The 20,810-nt window shown below is 38.9% G+C and overlaps 1 protein-coding gene across 1 annotated transcript in view; it reads right to left on the bottom strand.

Moving 5' to 3' along the window:
* Positions 1-15,454: 15,454 nt before the first annotated feature.
* The window catches only part of KLF7 (Kruppel like factor 7), a 66,298-nt gene continuing 60,942 nt past the window's right edge, over positions 15,455-20,810 (bottom strand). The window contains exon 5 of the transcript XR_002001982.2: positions 15,455-18,456. The gene's annotated coding sequence lies outside the window, so the exon portion shown is untranslated. The remainder of the gene's footprint in view (positions 18,457-20,810) is intronic.

The following is a 20,810-nucleotide window of genomic DNA, read 5'->3' as shown; positions in this document are numbered from 1 at the left end:
ACATCTTTTTGTGACTCAGATACCAAAAACAATAATGAAGCTATCAGAAAAGAAGGAAAGGAAAAGGCTACAATCTTAAAAAAAGAGAAGCCAGTCAGATTCATCTTTCCACAGCAAGTATTTGTCCTGGAGGAAACAGCAGTGAAAAATTATAAAGGTTGTAATGGAAAAATGCTGCATATTGAGACATTTATGGATGCTCACAGAATCAGAAAATAGCATACAGGAAATAGACTAACAATCTGTCCTTGATGGAGTTGCTTAGAGTTGTTGCTGAATCTCTCCTGTAAGAGGCTCAAAACTCCATGCATTGCAGATATAAACAACTGGAACCTGCTTTCTTTCACTGAACAGGAGGGGCTCGAGGCCCTAAACTGTAACTGCTTTGAGTGCTCCAGTGACACAAAAGAGCTAGAAACCCAGCCCTCACTGTCTGAAGTGTACTGCTGATTCCCTTGCCTCCCCAGCAGTTTAAAGTCGTGAGGGAGAATTTACTCAAGACTCCAGCCCTTTATTTTCAAATCTCAACATTTTGGTACACAGAAAGACAAATTTGACTATCATTCAAGAAGAGAGAAGGAAACAAATGTTTTTAGGAAGAAGATGGATGTATGTAATCAAAGTATATGAAGTCTGTATCAGGACACCACGCAATTAAAAGGAATAGGAGGAAACATTCCATGGCAGCATATTTTCAGTATCTCCCTAGATGCAGGACTATGTCCTGTGATAAAGCTGATAGTGATCATTTTTGGAGGCGGAAACCACAGATGCTTTGTGGACCTCGGGTGACAAACATATATTTTCACATGTGGGAGATAACATTAAAATGGAAAGTATGGGCACTAGGAGGTAGTCAACTGGAGCAGTAGTAGTATGACTGAGAGTAAGATGAATACTTAAGAAGGATTCAGAGTGCACATCTTCTGTGTCAGCAGTTATTACATACCCCTAATTGGAAGACCTCAGTTCTCCATTTTCCTGATAGATAGCTGCAACACAGATGTCCTGAATGATGTATACACCAATCACTCACTGATTGCTGGACAAACATTATCAGAGTGTCAATATTTGCTTTTTTTCTAGAGCTATCATTGTTTGAGAGGGTGTAAGTCATTTTGGATAATGCTCTACTAGAGATGTATTAACTAACTCAAAGACGAAAATCATCTTGTATGCCTACTCTGTGCTATTTTCATTGCATTTTACTTTACGCTGAAAACAACTGCTAGTCATGTGATAAATCCAGAACCTGAGCAATAATTAGTGATAGTGGAGGTGGAGATAAACCCGTAATTGCAAGTTTGGTCAGCTTACCCAAAGCCTTCACCACAAACTTTATGGAAAACACTGCACACTATTTGCATGAAGTTGCAGTATCCAGAGTATGGTAATTTGACAGGGTGACTGAGCTGTAGAGCTCAGTGCAATAATATTTCAGTTCATCCCATTGGTCCTGCAATATGTAGGTAACTGTATTTCATACTACAGTCCCCCAAGGTAGATGGAAGTTCACTATGATTCTGGTAATAAAATGCCTGAGGAGTTGCCTGCTGCACTTGGAAAGAAGACAGAAGTAAAGTGGATTGCAAAATCGAAATACTATGGTCCTGGCTCCCTGACATAGGTCAAGAATATGCTGTTTGGAAGTTGAACACATATCTCAGATCTAGAAATCCACAGCACAACACCATTAGTTTTGAAAGGACAGCTTTGCTACCCATGGTTGTTTTGCTCACTTCAACGGTTTTACTCAACCCTGCTCTATAATCAGGATACAAATTGACCTGGTATACAAAAAAATGTGCCTTTCAGTAGGTGTTTAAATTAATTATTATTCTTATGAAAATCAGTTGGGAAGGTGTTTAAATCCACGACATGTCTTTTTACACATGCAGAAATTTGGTTTCATGAACAGCAACTTCAAGCATTTGAAGTAGATGCTAAAACCTATTGCTAAGAATCTGACAAGAAACTTTTGTGTGTTTTATGCTAGAGCTTACACTTACGTGAAATATTACCAAAAGCCTGCTAAACAGGAATTTGTCCTGTCATTAAACTGGTAAGTGCTGGTTAGTGTAAGTCATGTTTTTCTTCGTGAGTAGTCCGAAGAGAGCAAGAGCCTCTCACAGTTCCAGTTACACAGGATAGTTCAAACATTAAAGCCTGTGTGTTCAGCTCACTGTACATTCTTGGGACATTTCCCAAAGGATCAGACATTTCAGTAACACCACAAAGTTCCTTGCTTCCTCATTTTTCACTTCTGATGAAACTTCCTCTATCAAAGACCAGAGCTAATTATCCAGATTTAATCAACAGAAGTATTTACATTTCAAAATAATGAGACCCACTCAGCTGGTAACTTGTTAATTAGTTCCCAAGCATTCTCCTTTTATCCTCTTGTGCTGCAGTGGTGCAGCTGACAATCGTTCCAATATTAAGAGAAGTTATTTGAGAAGTGTTATCTCAGAGTCCTATCTTGCTCCAGGATCAATTTACACCAATGTGTTGATTACAGGAGAACTACTGATTTACCTAGAGGTAAATGTCTTTATGTATCAGACAGTCTTACCCTTCCTAACAAGTTTTTGTCTTGTATTTTTACATGCTGAATGTCTGCAAAGCAATTAGGTATCTGAATTTAAGCCTCTCTGCCTAGTTATCGTTTAATAATGCTATTCTTTCACTCTGGAGCTCCTAATACTTGAGGTCAGAGTCATGTTTACAGAAAAGCTATTTATACCACTTTATTATTCAGTGCCATTTTTTTTTTCTTAATTCTACATACAGGCTCTTCTACCCAGCTATATAAAGGTACCAGAATATACATAAGAATTTGTCCATAAATATTTTTTCCAGCTCCTGACATTTCAAGTGTGGATGGACATAAAGAATGAGGATCTCTTCCCCATTTCTGTCCCAGTACTAGTATAGTCTGAAGTACATGTGTTGGGTTTCAGTCTTCTCCAGCAGCTCCCTTAGCAACTGGAAAACTCCAATTAGTCCTCAGTGCAGGATATGCTTGACTTGCTGGTAATCAGTTGCTCCAGAGCTTAGATTGATTTTGCCCTGTGATTATAAATTCTCCCATCAGATGATCTCAAAAACAAGAAGACATTTCAAGAAATAAGATCAGAATGTTTTACTCAGCACACAATTTCATCCTATAACGCAGCTTTGCAAGGCATGTAAGTGTGTTCTTATCTTCAAGCACAATTAATCACCTCTTTAGTAACAGGAAGTTTTTCTGGAATTGGAGATTACATCTTCTCTTTGCAGTTCCATACTTGTGTGGTTGTGTTTCCTTTTTCCTTTTTCCCTTTTTCTTTTTCCTTTCTTTATATTTTATTTTAAATTAACATTTCCTCTTTTCTTTTTTCCCTGTCATACATAATGCAATGATACAAACTTCTTTTCTTTCCTAAACATGGTGGGTGGGCAAGGAGACAATTATTTAAATTATATGGTGGGGGAATAAGTTATAAAAATAGAAGCATATTCCTAACTTTTTAACAGGAATTTGTATTTTTGAAACATTAAAAATTCTCTGGAGGCCCGAGGACTAAGTACACATAAGATTGTACCTAGCTTTTTAATTAATTGTTTATCTTCTATAAATTAGTTACATAACTTTCTGAAAACCAGAAATGAGCACCGAGAAGCTGCACAAATTGCAAGTAAAAGAAAAGCAAAGAAGAATTTTTTATTTTTTTTTCCATGCAAAGCTTTATCCTTCCCATGTCTCTGGGACATCTTTTGAATACCCATCTAATTTTGAATGTTTCTGATCATGGTAAAAAATGCTGCCACACGTTGCAAATGTGGAAAATATTGCCAATATTTTAAAAATATTTGAATAGAAAACTCTCATCTAATCAGACATTTAGAGACTACATGTGTTGCCTGTAAAGCCAATGCAACGATTCTGATCTTCACAAAAGTGTGATCCAGCCCTAGCACAGGCTAAAATTGTGATTTTTGGATCTGAGTTTCAGGGAGCAAAATTCTAGAAATGTAATTCATGAACTGGAGGATTCAGTTTGGGTGTATTTCACTTACAATACCTGAAAGGAATCTAGTCACTTCCTTAAAGATAATCTCATGTTTTTATAAGGGTTACTCATGAGGATTCATTTTATCACAAGGTTTCCAGCTTGTTTGTCCATAGGAGGAATAAACCTTGAAGAGTATCAAGATCTGATAGCCAAATTTCTGACAAGCAGTGAACTAAGTGCCTATGTATGCAAAAGCCACTCATCTCATGAATGCTCCCTGATTCAGTAGATAGTTCACTAGAACAAAGAGAAGTAAGAATTGGGGAAGGGGGATTAATTAATCAAGTGGTTTTTCCAAGCAACTAATATTCTTTTTTTCCTGACTCCTTTGCCTGCACTTAAAAAAGTCATCATCCTTGAATAGTCTATTAATAGCACAAGCATTTGTAAGAGTGGACTCTGATCCACTTTCACTGTTAAGACAAACCTTCCAATGACACCAGAGAGCTTCACCCTGAAATACACTTTTCTCATTGACTGGTCAGTGCTCAGCTTTGCTGTTGATTTCATTAGATGCACATCATGCACCTATTTATTCAGGATCTAGAATGAGAAGTGAGAGTTACAGAAAACCTGTTCTGAACTACTGTAGTTTAATTTGGATATTTGTGGGATTCAGTGGAGAGCCAGCAAGACTAACCTAGTTATGTTCCATAACTATAGTTATGGAATAAAATATTAGCCATTGTCCATCAGGCCCTGGTCATATAATTTTTCAAATACAAATAATCTCTGTTGTAACTATGAATAAACATGGTTGGGGTTTGGTTTGCCTTTTTTTGGTTCGCTTTGGTTTTATTTTTTTTTACTTTTACATGACATTTGGACATTTGTTCCCACAAAGAACTGTTCCAATATTTGACCTTAAATTTTGCGAAGTAGCCTTCTACACCTCCCATATTTAATTCCTTCAGTTCAGCATGTGCAAGGTATAAAATTAAGCAGCTCAAGGATACTTTGAGACATTCTGGTCTGTCATCCGCACAGCAGCGTGGGGGTCTTCTACAGATATCCACAGCAGCAAGAAAACAGCTGGGTTATTGTCATATTAGTGTTGTGTGAAGAAGATAAAAAGAGGACTAGCAGAAATAAAAATATCTTAGAAAATATTTCAGTGTAAAGTTAGGGTATGTGATGGGAAGGTAGAGAAGCCATCATTAGATAATCTAGAGTTTAAAACCTACTGTATGTTATTTGTGATTACTAAGTTACTCAGAAAAAACTTCCTTGCTCAGCCTAAGGCTTTGAATATCCTTATTTGCAGTTCTATAACTTGTTCACTAGCTCCTCCATTTGATTTTGTACTTTTTATTAGAAAATTCTTCCTTTATGAATTTGAATATTCGCAAGCTACTCTTTAGCATGCTGCTTACACAGAGGAGGTTGCTCAGTAATGCCATGGTCCCTTTTATTTACTTCTAACTTCAATTGCTTCTTGTCAGCATTAATAGATAACTATTTTTACCATCTGGTTTTCTTCATCTACTAAAATCTTATTTATATAGAAGTGTCTGGCAGCTGCAGAGTCCTCTTCCTACCCTTCTCTCCACAATCTAATGTGTCCTCACTCCAGAGATTATAAGAAGTGTTCCAATATTCCCTTGTATTTTAACGCTCCCTCATTCTCCAGGAACACCTATTACACCTCCTTCCGTGGTCATAACACTCTGCCTTCATCTGTTATTATTTTTAAGCTTGTGGTATTCAGACATTGATATTACTTATCTTTGGCCATCTACCTATTTTTAACAGCTCCTCTGCTTAGCTCCCTGCTTCAGAATATACCACTGTGATTTCAGTTTAGTTTTCCCCAATGTCATCCATCATCCCTGTTCCTACCTTTTAGAACTGGATACAGAGTTAAGATGCTAATGGGGGGAAGATATATGGAAAAGGAGGCACTCTTTTACCCAAAAACATGACTACCCACATCCTACCCAGTGTAGACAATTCCTGCCTGATCCTGCATCCTGCAATGAGATCTGAGCTGTGTGGCCACAAACCCCTTCCCATAATTAGATAAGTGCTGCATTTTCCCTTATAAATGCCCCTCTTTATTATCAAGACATTTCAAAGCTCAAAAGCTCACATTTCTTTTTTTCTTTTTTTCTTTTTTATTTTCCCTTTTAATTTTTTTTAAAAGCAATGGGACAGCTGATTTTACCTAGCAATTTTTTCCCTGTCAGGAAAATGATAATGAAAAACAATTTCTACTCAGAATTTTTTTTCAGCTATTCCATTACTGAACCTTCCATTGGCTCACTGGAAACTGTGAGAGAGGGTTTGATTCTTTTCTGTGGAAAGAACATGGAAAAAACCTTGCTAGGCTTTTTGTAGCAAAAGAACAATTTTGCTTTTATCCAGGATTTTGCTTCAATTTTGTATAACATTTCTTTGAAAATGCATGTCCCAGTTTCCTTTTAAACTTCTTTATTCTGTTCTGCTACTGAAAAGACTGCAGATGGAAGGGGAGAACCAGGAACTCCCCATGTCAATCAGCTCTATTCATTCAATGGCTGTATTTATTAGTTTCATTAAAAACATATTGAGCAGGCCTGGTTCCTCAGTTCTGCACGCCTACACAATCCTGACTGCCTTGCCATCCCCCTGTCAGTAAGGGCTCTATCCTGAGGCCTCTCTCAGCTTGAGATTCCACATGAAACATGAATCCAAGAGGATATCACATGCTTTTAGGTCTTGTTGGAAAGGCTTCACACAGCTTAATGGGTGTGGAGGGGCATGGGGACAGTTAGATGAGGAAAAAATAAGTACTCAAGATGAACTGATAATTCATTTTTTAAAAAAAGAAATGGCAAGAAAAGGTCTGTGTAAAGCTTGGGAAATCTCTCCATCGCTACTGCCATCACTGAAATGAATGTACATGTAGCATCTGACCAGCACATTGCTCATAAACTGTGGTTTTGTAGGAAATAAAGCACTTTGGATTGCCATCAGACAAGGGAGCAGTTCTTGAGAAAGGCTGTTAATTTGCTACATTTGTAATGCTGAGGCATGAACTGGTACCCGTCAGAAAACATTATATTCCCTATATACCTCCTCCTGTTATTAAAATCAGAACTATGTGGAAGACCAGAGCCACAGGAGAAACCAGCTACTTATGGGGCAAAAAGAATGGGTCCCAACAGAAGTATTAAAACTATATTGGCTGTCTTTTAGCATTTTTGTTGGTATTTTTTTAAAAAAAAATATTTTTGTTGTATGGCAAAATACAGAAAGTTTTGTAAGAATCAAAAGATCTCCACGCTCAGGACTGAGAATTAAGGTTGGAGTTTAAGTGCTACTTAAGTTGAAAACTTACCTAATAGCTTTAGTGGTCTTTAGCTCAGACACCAGGCTTAAGATGACTTTTCAGGAAAAGAAATTTATTTCTCTATTCAGCCCTGAAGAGTGATCCATAAGAATCTATCTGCTCAGCCACACTGGAACTTAACATCTTCCTCTCTTTGGAATCTCTCTTTCCATAAACATCAGACTGGATAACTGCTACCTAAATACCCTAATGTCCCTTTCCTTTTCTTAAATACACATGGATCACAAACTTTAACACCTACCCTCTTACAAGTCTATAACAAAGAAAGAGAATGGAGATTGCATTTATGCCCTTAAGCACTTCCAAAGATGTATCACATACAATCTCTTCCATACATACCCTCTTTTTTTCTTAAGTGGGTCGTAGCGTATTAACCCACAGTGTGTTACATAACCATGGTACATTTTTGTCTTTTATGGCAATAGAGATTCAAGGATACAGCAAAAAATATCTGCTTTCTACCAAACAAAAAAAGAATCTTAGTTTTACTTTTCCTGCCCTCGAAATGTTTGATGTGCACAGCCTGATTGGGCAGAGGTCCACTGGCATCACAAAACATTTATCAGTATCACATCAGCATGGCCTCAGCCAAGACTGAATACATATGCACCCTGATATTTATGTGTCTGTGTGACAAGAAGTAAGTCCTATTGAGACAGAGAGCTCATCCAGTTCACAAGCACATATTTGGTCCTTTCCAGATTACACACAGGCCCCGAGTAATGCATCACACAATTCCAACAAAGGACACAGCAGACAGGACAAGGCAGGGAGGGGGGAAAACCATGGCAAGCCATGCTTTCAGCTCCAGTATTGGTAGTTCACTTACCTGGTGCTGCCACTGAAGCTATCACTTCAGCCCTTTGGCAGACAAGAGAGGAGAAGTTTAACAGGATATAACTTGATTGAAGCCAATACAAACCAGGAATGACATGGTGTTGTAAACAAATGAGCAGACAGGTGAGACATAGGAAATCAGTCTGTAGCCTCGGTGTCTTTGGAATCTGATAATTTCTTTAATGCAGGTACTCCTGTCTGGTAGAAGAATGCTATCACCCCTGGTTTAGGAAGTTAATGGGAGGCTAAAGACTCCAAATACCTATAAAGATATTTAGGTATTGAATTCTACTGTGAATTTGGACCAAAGTGACAAGTTTACAGAGGCACAGGAGTATCTGACTTGACACACAAAGTTTCTTAATACCACACATGTATTACACTCAGAAGAGCTTTGTTCCTCTCCTAACATCACTTAACTATAGGGGTGGGGTAGGAGGATGTTCTTAAGGATTGTGGTACCACCAGAAAGGTAAGGAGGGAACACAAAAACTTTAATATTCCTAAGTACCTGCATGTATGCATATGTATAAATACATGTGCACATACGTGGGTTCACACAGAAAGCAGTGATGGTGCTGATGGGAACTAGCTGTTCACTCTGACAGCTGCCAGCACACAAAATGCATGTCAGTCTGGTTCCTAATAGGTGTGTATCCCCTTGCACAGCTGGAGATGCTTGGCATAGCTAAGAGCAGCTACAGTCAATAAGCCTTAAATTTAAGTGGTGCAGAAAGTAGTTTAGTCCTCAAATAGCACTAAAAAATAGTTCTTCTGGGTCAGCTGTGGGGCATAAGGCATGTGAAGGAAGAATCATAAACATCCTTGACCTGTCAAGTGTTTTCACCAGCCATAACTTTTCACCAAACAAAGCAAAACAAAAAAACTTCATAAGCATAAAGTGGTTTTGGCATCTGACTCTCCTTGTTTTCAGTCCCATCACACTGTAAGACAATTGGCACCCAAATCAGATGAATAAAAATTATGGCACAGTCTGAGGGTCACATCCTTTTACTGGAACCAGATACTTTTCTGAAACTATTTACAAATTCTTCTCAGAAAAATCAACACAAGGAAAAAATAAATAACTCTGCCTTAATGTAAAATCATTGTACTTATAACAGAGGGTATTGTACCAATGGCTAGAGTTACATGAAATTGGTTTTGGTCAAGGAGAGATGCTGCTCCCAACTTGGTATTAAAGTCAACTCAAGTCCCTTGCAGACTAGGCTGTGAATTTCTAGAAACTGGATTTAGCATAGAATTCAGTAATAAAAAATTATACTTTAAACCATCCTCTTGGGCTTGCCCACTGTCAGTAGAAACCTTTTCCTCACTGTTTATTGTTAATTTTTGAACTTCTTTTAAGTGTACCATCTCTATCCTCCCCACAGAAAGAGGAAACCAGCATTAGGCTTTCACAGCAGAATCAGCTGGACAAAATGTCTGCACAGATATTAACACATTTTTGTGTGTCTGCTAGAGCTGTGGAGCAAGTGAATTCCATGGGCATTCTGTACTTATGCTATTTACCTAAAATGTCTGCAGTAGTGTAGGTACAATCTGACTCTTCCACATCCTCGTACAGTTGCTCATACAGCGCCTCATAACATCTTGCTCTACTCAAAATCAAACTTGAATTGAGGTTTTCTTTGAATGTTTTGTCTTCATTGTCCTCTTCCTCCCTTTCTCTTCTGTAAAAAAAAATTTTAAAAAAAATCAATAAGGCATTTAAATCTGAGTGTAAATTTTTCTATTAAATTGACACAAACATACAAGCAGTTTTCTTAGAGCTGTTGACTGCTTTTCATCTGTTTAAGCAGCTTCCAAGCAAGTACTTCTGTATGTGAAAATAAGGTACTTCTGAAAAGTGAAGGATAATTGGCCAAAATCTTTTTGACACAGTGAGTCACTGAAACTGATACCTGATTAATTAGGGGCACATTCTCCTCTTGATCTGTATATAACATAACTCCACTAATGTCAAAGAAAAAGCTGCCCTCCTTAAGTTTGTCAGGCAGCACCTACCCAGGGGCTGGTCTTTTGCTCATGGGCTGAACAGAATTGCTCAGCCTCTGGATGTTTTTTTCACCTGCCCACTGCTGTGGGTCAGCTTCCTTCTGGACCATGTGCCTGGCTCTTGCTGCCAGTAATACCCAGTGCAGGCAGTGGCAGTGAAGGAGAAGGCCAGCCCAGCCTGGCTGCTGCTGGACATCTGAGGCACCAAGCTGAGGTGGCCTAGCTGTCAGGGGCTGCAGAAAGCAGGGCAGCTACTTCTCCCACTGCAGATTGCTGAATTTTGGTCAACACTTGGTCACAGTGACATAGTTCCTGTGATCTCCTGGTGCTCTCCTCACAGACAGCTGTGGCTGTCAGGAGAGCCCAAGAGCAGCTGCTGGAGGAAATGGTGCTGTGTGGCAGAGTTGGCAGTGCTCATGTGGACATAGAAACACACCTGGAGCCTCCTGGGGCTGCCTGCTCAGCAGAGCCTACAGCTCACACCACTGAAATCTCTTATCTTTCCCCACACAATCTCCCAAAACAGTGCTTGTGTGTCTGCCTTTGAGCACCCACTGGCCCTAGGTACTACACAGGCAAGGCTGCGGGGGAAGTATGACAGGGCCATACCAACAATTTAACAGTAGGGACAGCCAGACTGTGGCTCTGTGTTGAGTTTACTAATGAAAATGTGACTTGTGGATGCCTAGGTGGTGGCAGAGTTCAATCCATACCATGGCTCAGGTGAGCAGGCACCCAGCATTAGGAATGCTGATAGAAAAGCAGACGAGGGGGGTAATAGCAATGCCCACCACTAAGAGTGTGGCTTTTTATAATTCTTTGGTTACATTTTATAATTCTTTGGTGAAAATAAACCCTCTTCTGGCTCTACAGAAAACCTGGACAGCTTTGCAATGGGGGAACCCAAAAGAGTGAGGTAGGGGGTGGCAGAAGAGGGGTGACAGAATCACTGTACAGGGAAAGGGCAGCATGGCTTCCATGCACCGGGAAAAGACCCACCTGATGGGAGGACATGTCATCCCGTGCTTCCTTTCAACCCCAATGCTCCTGCTGCTGATGGCCCCACTTCCAGCTGCTGAGGCCCTGAGCAGGGCTGGCTCCCACAGTCGATGCCAAAAGGTGCCCAACAGGACCGGCCGGCAGTGCCACAACAGCTGAGGGGAGACAGGCGCCATTCTGAGGGCCCTGGGCTCTCCTCAGGGCCTCGGCTGTGAGGCGCCCGAGGGCCCCGCTGTGGGCCCTGCTCTTCACAGGGCTAGGAAGGGAAACTGGCACCTGGCAGCGTAACAAGATGGAAAAGGAGAGAAATGAGTGGGCTGAGATGATTTGGGGAAATAAATTTCAAGATAAGCATCAGAAAATAAAAGCAGAATGGAACCAGTTAAGGTTTATTAATTACCATTACTTGGGATCGCAGGGTGTTTGAGGGGACGCCTTAGTGCTCCTTATGTGACTTTACATGGAGACAAAAATCTGTAGCCGAGTCCTTCCGTTCTGTGCCACAGCTCATGAACTGTATTTAGGTTACACACTGGGAGCTCTCACTGTTTCTCAGAGCATCAGGTGGTGTGCTTTGATCATGAGGGCTGTGCCCTCCTTCTTATTCCAAATTATCTTCTTTCTAGCAGCTCCTTCTGCACCATAAGCCAGCCACACTCTTTTAGGGTCACAGGAAAGAGGTGTAAAGTAAAATTTATTTTTGGGACCAAAAATATTCACCTGAGAAGGCCAAACGTTCTCATTGCTGAATTTTAGCTACTTGCATTTATTTTGCAAGGGTGAAAAACCTGTTGAAGGGCAGGAAAGTTCCTATTTCTCAAAGATCCTTCCTGAATATTCTAAAACTATTTTAAAATGGTATCATAACTCAACTACACTTCTCTTTGCTTGTGGGCTTAGTACTAGTCCTAGGTTTCATGACACCAGCTAGACTGAATCCTGAGAGAAGGGCCTCCTGATTACCTCAGTAAATTAGAAATACTAGATAAGATCTTCATACCAGAAGGCAAACATTTGCTTGGAGTGGGACTCTGCTTTCCAGTTCCCATACTCTATGTTACTTGGGGATCTCAAGTTGAATTCTTGTTCTACCTGTTTGAGATACTTTTGTTCAGTCTGCACCTCCAAAAAGTCCAGCAGAAATTCAGCAGATAAAGGTAAATTTGAGTTTGGAAAAGTATTCAAAGCCCAGAAGAATTTTAACCTCAAGGCTAATTAGCTGCATCATCTTTGCCTTGTTCAGTTTTATTGCCTCTCATCAGTGAATATTAAGCTGACAGAACAGAAGCAGACAATGAATCTGAAGCCATGCACAGGGGTACATGAGGAAGACTCTCTGAAAACAGGATGTGGCTGTTATGATTTCAGACAAGAGAGTTCCAGAAAAGTGAAGTCAATGGACAAGCCATGGAGACAGAAGGCCCCAGGAAGTAATTGTTCCAGTAATCTTCATTAGCTCTCAGTACCACAGAGACATATGATGAGGCACTCGAGCTCTCACTCAGCAGATATGGGTTGTGACTAGGCCTTTGGAAAGATTTCATGCTGTTAATGAAAATGCTGTTAATGAAAAATTGTTTATTTCATATCAAAACTGACATCTTAAAAAAACAATTAAACCCAGAAGTTTTTTTACTGTAAAAAGCAGTAAAATAAGTCGGCAAACCTTTGCTTTCATTCACATTTAATGTTGCTCTTGTTTACTCTCATTAGAAAAAGGTGAGTAAAGCCAAAAATAAAAACCACAATTAAAAAGAAGGATTTTTAAAAAAAAAAAGAGCAGAGAAAAACCTGAGAGAGCTGGGGTTGTTCAACATGGAAAAGAGAAGGCATTGGGACAGACCTCACTGCAGCCTTTTAGTACCTTAACAGGGTTCATAAAAAAGCATGGTGGGACTTTTCATATGGGCAGATAGTGACAGGACAAGCAGTAATGGTTTTAAACTAAAACTGGGCAGGCTTAGATTAGTTATTATGAATTCTTTACTCAGAGTGTGGTGAAACACTGGAACAGGTTGCCCTGGGAGGTCTGGATGCCCCATCCCTGGTAGCGTTCAAGACCAGGCTGGATGGGGCTCTGAGTAACCTGACCTAGTGGGTAACATCCCTTCCTTCCCATGGCAGAGGGATTGGAACCAGATGATCTTTAAGGTCCCTTTCAACCCAACCTATTCTATGACTCTGTGTCTGAAAAGTCATGCTTGGTTTACACATGGTGAGTTTGCATCAGATGAGCTCAACAGAAGACTCATATACAGTTTAACCCTAGGAGTAAATTAATTTTTCTTTCCTCTGAAAACTGTACCCAACAGCAGGAGTTGCCCAAGGTGTGTGACTGTGTGCTACTGAAAAATTTCAGAGAGGAGGCGTTAATTCACTTTATGCCTTTTCCTCCACCCCAGGGAAGTGTCTGACAGCTATTCCTGCAGACTAATAAGCTACTTGCTTCTAAATGGATGTGTTTGATAGCAAAGCATTGTATTTTCTGAAACTTCCTGGAAAACAAGCAGGTTATATGCTTACCTGTAATTGATAATCATCCCTCCAGCTGGGTTTCAGGCTGTGCTGCCCTTCAGAAGGTTCTTCCAGAAGTCTTTGGAAGTCCCTCTCACAGGTGGGAGAGCAAAGGACTAAATTACACTAGAATTATCTTTGTCTAGATGTACAGTCATGTAATATGCAACTACCAGACAGATCAAGGTAGGTGAGACGCCAAAAACTTCCAGAAGTTCTCAAGGAAGAGAGAAAGTAAAGGAACCTAGACCTTGTTTTTACAAGGAAAAAAGCTATAATGTGGAAATTCTATTTGCAGAAATAATTCTGTCAAACATAACTCCATTCATACTTACATCGTATGAATTGATCCACAACAAAGCGACTATTTCTTTCAACTATGACAACCGTCTCAATCACTCAAACTCTGTGACACCAGGATACCACTGTCACATTGAAGCAGACAGAACATGGTCCAGTTTTGACCATTTGGAACACAAGCCAAAAATCTGGACCTATGCTGAGCCCTTTTTCAGTGCTCAAGAGCTGTTTGTTAACATATACCCAAATTACATCCATCATTAAATACCTGGTACAACCTGAGCGACCAAAGAAGCCATGGGCATCACTTCCTCATTGTCTTCCAACTTTACCATATGGTTTTTCAGAAATGCTTCACAACACCCCAGTTCCTTTTGCCTTCAACTTATCCCCTGGAGTGGGTTACCTCTGGATACGTCTCTCTTCATTAGCTACAGAAGGAGTATAGGCAGGCTAGAGTGATCATCTGACTTCTAGATGCAGAAGTCAGGAGGGGAATCCTACCGTCTGTCTGTCTGACATAAACAATACCAGCAGGTTCCCCCACAGGGCAAGTGAGGCATGTTGTCCCAGAAATGAAACCCAGCCAGCTGGCATCAGATGGGCCCTATAGAATGTCCTGCTGCAATGCCCACTGAGATTGCTGCAGTATGTGAGCACAAGGCAGGAAAAACCTAAAGGGATATTGGCCTGTCTTGAAAATGTAATTTCATTTTATGTCATGACACTGCAAAGTATTTGTGCTCAAAATAACTGGTTTTACTGCCTAAATGCGTTTTTAGTACTTGAGCATCCAGGTGGATTCAATTGTGCTTGCAATTTTGCAGACATTAACGAGGGAGACTAAATGACTGAGGCGGGGGAAGAGAACAATGCTGCACTCCTGTGAGACAGCATGACACACGGACTAGAGCACAGCACAAGCTCTCAGGAGCCTCAAAGTCTAGTCCTGTTTTGACCACTGACTGACAAATGTTGTAAAGCTAAGCATGGAAAATAAAACACAACTGTTCTCTGTGTCTTTTACAAAAATAATACTGGCTGAAATCTCCAACAAGTGTAAACTATCAAATAACAGAAATCACTGACTCCAAAAGAAGCAGGATTACAAGCCAAATTCAGTCAGCTTTTAAGAATAAGAACTTCCTTCCTGAGCATCTTTTCCAAAAGCAACATGTGACACAGCATGAATATAAGCAACACTTGAACTGTTACAAAATACATTAAAAATAAATTACTTAAATCCAGAAATATGTTTCTCATGGGCTAAAGCACACTTAGAAGTTGTATTTTTATGTCAATAACTGTTTACAGAACCATAGCCTTAACTGCTACTCCAAAAGCCATTTCACTCTTCACAGAAGTTTTCATAAAGAAATAATGTACAAGGCACACTAAATACTGTCGGGCCAAACACATTCTACTGTTTATTACACATATTACATTCTTAAATAAAAATGCGTCACATAACATTTTTGCATAGATATCTTACAATATACCAATTTAAAAAAGAATTATGAAACAGACCAGTAACAAAAATAAATTTTTTCTTCATTAATAATTTTGTAACATTAACATACCACCATCATATAATACAAATAATATTTTTAAATCTTAAGACTTTTTGTACAGCAAAAAAACTGACAAAGTAATATATTTATATATATATATATATATATATATAAAAAGCTTAAAAAAAATAAAATGTCAAAAAAAGGCAGAACTGAGGGCTACAAGATTGGGTACTTCTGTGATATATTAGAAATACCAGAGTAGGCCTGAGAGAACGTGACCGAGGGCATCTCCGAAATGCACTTGTCAGACACATCTGGTAAAAGAAAAATTATAGTGCAAAATGAAAGTCCTTCAAGCAATGTTGGTTTTTTTTTGTTTGTTTTTGTTTGGTTTTTTTTTTTGTTGTTTTTTATTTAAATAGGGAGCATTCATGCATTTTGTTGTTATTAAAGAAAAATTTCCCAAACAAAAATCTAATGTGTGGCAGACAGCAAGAAAAGTTTCAAAGAACAAGAGGGAAAACAGGTCACTTTGCAATGAAAAAAAAAAAAATCTCAGCCTGCATTATTATTTTTTCAACTAATAAGATAAGCAGATATGCAAAACTAAGGCCTTGTTTCTAAGAGAAAAGCTGTTATGGTTTATATGCAGTGATTTCAAAACCAGGTACTTAAACTGGTGCAAGAACCTTTCTGTAGAGGTATCTTAATTAGCTGAAGCTTTTCTTACACATCAGCTTAACTGCACAGGATGCCAATGCAAACAATCCAGGCAATCACACAACAGGTGCAGCTACAAAGGGATTTAGCTAGACTGACTCTAATGTAGGGCAGCTTCCCTGGTAGAGACATGGCCTTGGTAGCAAAGTAGTGTTTAAACCAGTGTTTTGATCTACTTCCAGAATCTGACAGGTCTGGGGATTTAAATACAGAGCGACGGGTAAAACATACGTTGCAAAACATAAAGATCAGCCCTTCAGCCATCAGGCCTTCCAGGGACTGCGTGTTAGCTTTTAATTTCCCCGAAAGCCCAACAATAAAGGCTAAAATTGCCATGTTTCTGTCCATTCTAGTTCCCTTTAGTGTGTACATGCGAAGCCCTCATCCCCCACCCTTCCCACCTCCCCTCCCAATCCCCAAATTTGCAGCCTACTCATTCACAGTACACAGCAACATGTATTTCCCAGCACTGTTGAAAACTTTCCTACAGGAGCTGACATGATTCCTAAAATGCAGTGGCAACAGCAAGTGCCCTCCCTAAATGAAAGCAATAGGCACGGTTGGCTACTACAAACTGTAAGTCAGTAGCTCGGTTTGCTCTTCTGTGTAGGTATATACAGTATACTGTTGTACATCCACACCCACACAGAGACAGGGTAGAGAACCTGTTTTCTGGCAGTATATAGAAGTTAGGATCAAAGCACTTAAAAAAAAAAATCATCAAAGCTTTCATTTTGAAAATCGCAGAGTTCCAACTTCAATTATTACACCAAAAATGCAATCAACAACCATTAAGGAAAACTATAAAACCCTGTTTCTAAAATGATGCCTGCATTTGAAAGTTTTCAGGTAGGGAAACTCATTCTTGAGGTGATAAAGGCAGTCTACTCCCCATTTTGACATTTTTATGTATATAATTTATATATACAACTATATCATTATATATATAACTTATATAGCACAAGTATTCTCAAGACTTCTTCCTCTAAGAGAGGAGGAAATTCTCAGCTTTACAATACAGATCATAGTACCTGGTAGGCCAGATCCTACAGTCCTTACTATGCTAAGTCTTGCTACTGAAGCTTGTGCAGAGCTGTGGAGGAGAAAGACTGCAGTAGTCATCCCATAACTATTAATAAAAAGAGACACAAGTGTGACAAAAGGAAGAAAACTATCCAAGTTTGATCTGGAAAAGATCAATCATGAATAGTAGGTTAAATGCTAATGAAAGACAGGCAAGACTTGTCAATGAGTAGTTGTAATATCTTGGGAGAAAAATATTTCCATTTTTCAAGACAGAGTTAAATAGTTATTGTCAAGCATTGGGTTTTTTCTTTGTATGTAGATATCTTTACAAGTGCAATTCTATCTGAAATCAGCAAAAAGTACTTTAGAAGTTCTGGGTTAGAGCATCACCCCGGATATGAAAGCTCAAAAACAGTCCTACTGGATGGAATGACAGAATGTGCCAAGTCCTGAATGAAATCAAGAGTAAAAGCCCTTGATCCACTGAGTGCTGGCCTCATAACATTAAATTATTTACAAAATTTTCCTCTTATTAATTTTTTTAAATTTAAAGATTTTGACATATATTAAGAGAAGAGGAAGGGAAACACTTAAGGAAGTTGGACTTAATCAGCTTTGTCAAATGTACCAATTACCACCTCTTTTGTATACAGACAGTGTGTTAAATAGGAGGAGCAACCTTTATATTAGATATAAACCCCAAATTGTCTAGGTTCAGATAAAAATGAGGGAGAAAGCTGATTCTGTAGATATCAGAAAGGTCACAGCTAAGATAGACTCAATCACTGCAACAATCACATTGATCAACTCCATTTCAGCTATACACCCTAGTAATGAGTTAATTTTTTTATACCTGAAGTTAAAACAATTCTGAAAGCAAGGATTGAAGGATCCTCTTGCATTCAAATTCTTCTCCATCTGTGTTCGGTCAGTGTTTCCCACATTAAACAAAAATGTGCTACCACGAGAAAAACAGCATTTCCAAAAAGTCTGAGGAAAATAAGAATGAATGAAAAAAAAAGTTCACCTTTGTAGGAATCTGTTGGCTTAGATTTCAGGTCCTGGAAACCATTTCTGAGACATCACATGGATCTTCCAGACTAGCAAACTTGTTTCCGTAATATCTGGCTGGTCCCTGCAGCTGTGACACATATCAAGGTATGATATTGCTTCAAACTGGTTGGGGGTTTTTAAAAATTTCTTCTAGGTCTCCTTCATGAGGAAACCTTATAAAGTTTAACAAGGATGAAATTCTCAGAATTCGCAAAAAAGCCTACAGATCTGCCCTACAGTCTGTTTCAACAGCACAAGACTATGAAGAAATAGAACCAGTACATATTTAATCAGTGGGAGCTGTGAAATGAATCATAGAAACACAGAAAAATTAATATTGGAGGGTACTTCTAGAGGTCACCCAATCCAACATTCAACTCTTTGTTTAAAGAAAGATTAGTGAGATCAGAGTGCTCAGGGCCTCATCAAAGACATTGAAAGAATCTAGAATTTGACTTCAGTTGCCAGTTTAGCTAGGTAATGTCATTGTCTAGACTGAGTACTAGCTACTGAAAAAGAACAACTCAGAGATAATGAAAAATACTCTGGATTCTTCCATCCACTTTTAGACTAAGCTTTATAAAATATACCTGATATTTTATGTTGCTCCTTATCTCCTAAGGGGAAAACCAAACAGAACAAAGATGAACTGAAGTCCTGTTTTAGTGTAAGAAGTGACTAAAATACAGCATCATATGTCTTCATATTTCATACAGTACAAATGAAACAATAAATTTTTTAGTTCAAAGTGAACCACCAATGATCATATTGAGAAAAACAGAATTTTGCTAGCCAGCCCTCAAGCTGTCAGTACAGAAGTATATTTCTATAAGCATATTTTTATCCACAGATCCAGCAAATATGATTTAAAAACGATTTGTAACAGTGCTTCCTGAATTATTTTTATTAGTCAGTTTTCAAAACAGAGTCTTGATTTTGTCTCGGATAATGGAAAAATCCAGACTAAACAAATTTTATGAACACTGTCACAAACTAAGCACACCTGGAATATTCTGTCTTGGTCTCCCCATTACAAGAAAGTGATTGACATATGGGAGCAAGTCTAGCAGAGAGTCACCACAAAGGTAGTGGAACACATGATGGATGAAGAGAGGCTGAGAGACATGATTCAGCCTTAGCAAGAGAAGGGTAAGTGTAGATGTTATTGCTATCTCCAAATACCAAACCAAGACTGTAGAGAAGAATCCAGACTCTTCTTGGAGGTGCACAGTGGAAGAGGCACTGAAAACAGGTTTGAAAATGGAAAATTCCTATTTGACACACAGATTTTTGAATTTTTGTTGGTTTTTTTTTACTGTGAAAATAGTTAAATATTGGAACAGCTGCACAGAGAGGTTGCAGAATTTCCATTCTCAAGGATATTTAAAACTGAGATGGATATGGCCGTGAGCAACCAGCTCTAGTTGGAGATTGGCTAAGATGGCTTCTGGAGGCCCTTTTCCACATGCATGAATCTATGATTGACTTCTCTGATCCAAAATACTATTTAGCTAATCACAAAAATTCACATTTGTTTTAGTTGCTTCCTCTGTGTGCACTATTTTTTTGAGACTTTTAGCTCAATTTGTTTTCATCCTATAGTTCCATGGCCTTGGAAACCACAATCTGACTTCCTTATAATGGCTTCTCTTTTGCAAATAGGCATAAATCTCACATCAAAGGAAACAATGTAAAGCTTCTCCTTTCTAGCTGGATAACTCAGTCCTCAACTGTCACCAAATTTATGGGTTTGCTTTCAAGAAGCCTTACACAGAGCCTTTCCTCTTTAGTCTGATTCTACTCATAATTTACTGACAGAGGACAACTGTACAACTTTAGCAAGGAGACACAGGCCCAGAAAGGAACTAACTATAGCAGACTATACAAGTTTGAAGTGCACAGTTTAAAATATCTGCAAAGAAACAAAACTTGTCATTGAAAGAAAACCAATACTGGAATGTGTCACTAATTATGCCTTTCCAAAATGGAGACTGCTTCTATAAAATACCAAAGTTAAGGTTCAAAGTTTTAGCAAGGACAAAGACACTTGCTTATGAGTGCCCAAAAACTGAAGTCAAGACTGGGTACACCATATATACAGCTGAAAAATATCTCCCTTTTCAAACACAAGAGGTGGTTCTAAATCTCAAATTTTGGCTTCAGAGTTCAAGACCTGCTACAAAGCCTGAGAAATTTGAAATCTGCCTTTTAACCCCTCTCTTTTCTATGTTTTTTAGGCTATTTGGATCCAGGATTTAGATGCAGGCCTGCCTTTTGAACAAAATAAAGAGATATTTCAGCATTTTTTCCCTGTGGCTCTTGTTCTGGCATATTTAAATAAGATACCAACAAGACTGTAAATGGCAACTGGAACTAAAAAACAGTCTTGCTTGACTTTTTCCAATTTAAATAGAGTCTGGTGTTTAAACAATCACTTAGTAA

Source organism: Parus major, chromosome 7, assembly GCF_001522545.3.
Source record: "Parus major isolate Abel chromosome 7, Parus_major1.1, whole genome shotgun sequence".
NCBI classification, from domain to species: Eukaryota; Metazoa; Chordata; class Aves; order Passeriformes; family Paridae; genus Parus; species Parus major.
The sequence above is the reverse complement of the archived record's forward strand: the minus strand, read 5'-3'. Positions and strand labels throughout refer to the sequence as shown.